General features: G+C 53.1%; 1 protein-coding gene across 1 annotated transcript in view; it reads left to right on the top strand.

The window, feature by feature from the left end:
• Nucleotides 1-2,500, top strand: part of LOC110504641 (fermitin family homolog 3) — a 19,252-nt gene that overhangs the window by 2,330 nt on the left and 14,422 nt on the right. The window lies entirely within an intron of this gene.

Here is a 2,500-nt window from a genome sequence, read left to right as displayed (position 1 = left end):
AGGGTTGGGTAGGGTAAGGTAGGGTTGGGTAGGGTAAGGAAGGGTTGGGTTGGGTAGGGTAAGTTAGGTTAGGTTGGGTATTGTAAGGTAGGGTTGGGTAGGGTAGAGTTGGGTTGGGTTGGGTAAGGTAGGGTAGGGTAGGGTTGGGTTGGGTAGGGTAAGGTTGGGTTGGGTTGGGTTGGGTAGGGTAAGTAGGGTAAGGTAGTGTTGGGTTAGGTAGGGTAAGGTAAGGTCGGGTTGGGGTGGGTAGGGTAAGGTAGGGTTGGGGAGGGTTGGGTAGTGTAAGGTAGGGTTGGGTTGGGTAGGGTACGGTAAGGTAAGGTTGGGTAGGGTTGGGTAGGGTAAGGTAGGGTTGGGTAAGGTTGGGTAGGGTAGGTTAAGGTAGGGTAGGGTTGGGTTGGGTAGGGTAAGGTAGGGTTGGGTAGGGTAAGGTAGGGTTGGGTAGGGTAAGGTAGGGTTGGGTAGGGTAAGGAAGGGTTGGGTAGGGTAAGTTAGGTTGGGTATTGTAAGGTAGGGTTGGGTAGGGTAGGGTTGGGTTGGGTAAGGTAGGGTAGGGTAGGGTTGGGTTGGGTTGGGTTGGGTAGGGTTGGGTAGGGTAAGGTTGGGTTGGGTAAGGTAGGGTTGGGTAAGGTAGGGTAAGGTAGGGTTGGGTTGGGTAGGGTAAGGTAAGGTAAGGTTGGGTTGGGGTGGGTAGGATAAGGTAGGGTTGGGGAGGGTTGGGTAGTGTAAGGTAGAGTTAGGTAGGGTAAGGTAGGGTTGGGTAGGGTAAGGTTGGGTTGGGTAGGGTACGGTAAGGTTGGGTAGGGTTGGGTAGGGTAAGGTAAGGTTGCGTTGGGGTGGGTAGGGTAAGGTAGGGTTGGGGAGGGTTGGGTAGTGTAAGGTAGAGTCAGGTAGGGTAAGGTAGGGTTGGGTAGGGTAAGGTTGGGTTGGGTAGGGTACGGTAAGGTTGGGTAGGGGTGGGTAGGGTAAGGTAGGGTTGGGGAGGGTTGGGTAGTGTAAGGTAGGGTTGGGTTGGGTAGTGTGGGTAAGGTGGAGTTGGGTTGGGTTGGGTAGGGTAAGATAGATTTGGGTAGGGTAGGGTTGGGTAGGGTGAGGTTGGGTTTGGTAGGGTACGGTAAGGTTGGTTAGGGGTGGGTAGGGTAAGGTAGGGTTGGGTAGTGTAAGGTAGGGTTGGGTTGGGTAGGTTTGGGTAAGGTGGAGTTGGGTTGGGTAAGGTAGGGTTGGTTAGGGTAAGGTAAGGTTAGGTTGGGTAGGGTAGGGTAAGGTAGGGTTGGATAGGGTAGGGTAAGATAGAATTGGGTAGGGGTGGGTAGGGTAAGGTAGGGTTGGGTTGGGTAGGGTACGGTAAGGTAAGGTTGGGTAGGGTAAGGTAGGGTTGGGTAAGGTTGGGTAGGGTAGGTTAAGATAGGGTAGGGTTGGGTTGGGTAGGGTAAGGTAGGGTTGGGTAGGGTAAGGTAGGGTTGGGTAGGGTAAGGAAGGGTTGGGTTGGGTAGGGTAAGTTAGGTTAGGTTGGGTATTGTAAGGTAGGGTTGGGTAGGGTAGAGTTGGGTTGGGTTGGGTAAGGTAGGGTAGGGTAGGGTTGGGTTGGGTAGGGTAAGGTTGGGTTGGGTTGGGTTGGGTAGGGTAAGTAGGGTAAGGTAGTGTTGGGTTAGGTAGGGTAAGGTAAGGTCGGGTTGGGGTGGGTAGGGTAAGGTAGGGTTGGGGAGGGTTGGGTAGTGTAAGGTAGGGTTGGGTTGGGTAGGGTAGGGTAGGGTAGGGTAAGGTAGGGTAAGGTAGTGTTGGGTTAGGTAGGGTAAGGTAAGGTTGGGTTGGGGTGGGTAGGGTAAGGTAAGGTTGGGTAAGGTTGGGTAGGGTAAGGTAGGGTTGGGTAAGGTTGGTAGGGTAGGTTAAGGTAGGGTAGGGTTGGGTTGGGTTGGGTAGGGTAGGGTAAGGTAGGGTAGGGTAAGGTAGGGTTGGGTAGGGTAAGGTAGGGTTGGGTAGGGTAAGGAAGGGTTGGGTAGGGTAGGGTTGGGTAGGGTAGGGTAGGGTAAGGTAGGGTTGGGTTGGGTAGGGTCAGGTAGGGTAAGGTAGGGTTGGGTTGGGTAGGGTAAGGTAGGGTAGGGTTTGGTTGGGTAGGGTAAGGTAGGGTTGGGTTGGGTTGGGTAGGGTGGTGTAGGGTAAGGTAGGTTTGGGTTGGGTAGGGTAGGGTAAGGTAGGGTTGGGTTTGGTTTGGTAGGGTAAGGTAGGGTTGGGTAGGATTTGGTTGGGTAGGGTAAGGTAGGGTTGGATTGGGTAGGGTAGGGTAAGATAAGGTAGGGTTGGGTTGGGTTGGGTAGAGTAAGATCTGAAAGCAGAAGTATGCGTCCAGAATGAAGTTAGAAATAGGAAGTGTGTGTCAGCTGTCATAGTGAACTTGTCAGAATAACCCAGTCAGCCAGTGTGTGTGTCAGCTGTCATAGTAAAGTTGTCAGAATAACCCAGTCAGCCAGTGTGTGTGTCAGTTGTCATAGTGAACATGTCA

Source organism: Oncorhynchus mykiss, chromosome 31, assembly GCF_013265735.2.
Source record: "Oncorhynchus mykiss isolate Arlee chromosome 31, USDA_OmykA_1.1, whole genome shotgun sequence".
NCBI lineage: Eukaryota > Metazoa > Chordata > Actinopteri > Salmoniformes > Salmonidae > Oncorhynchus > Oncorhynchus mykiss.
The sequence above is the reverse complement of the archived record's forward strand: the minus strand, read 5'-3'. Positions and strand labels throughout refer to the sequence as shown.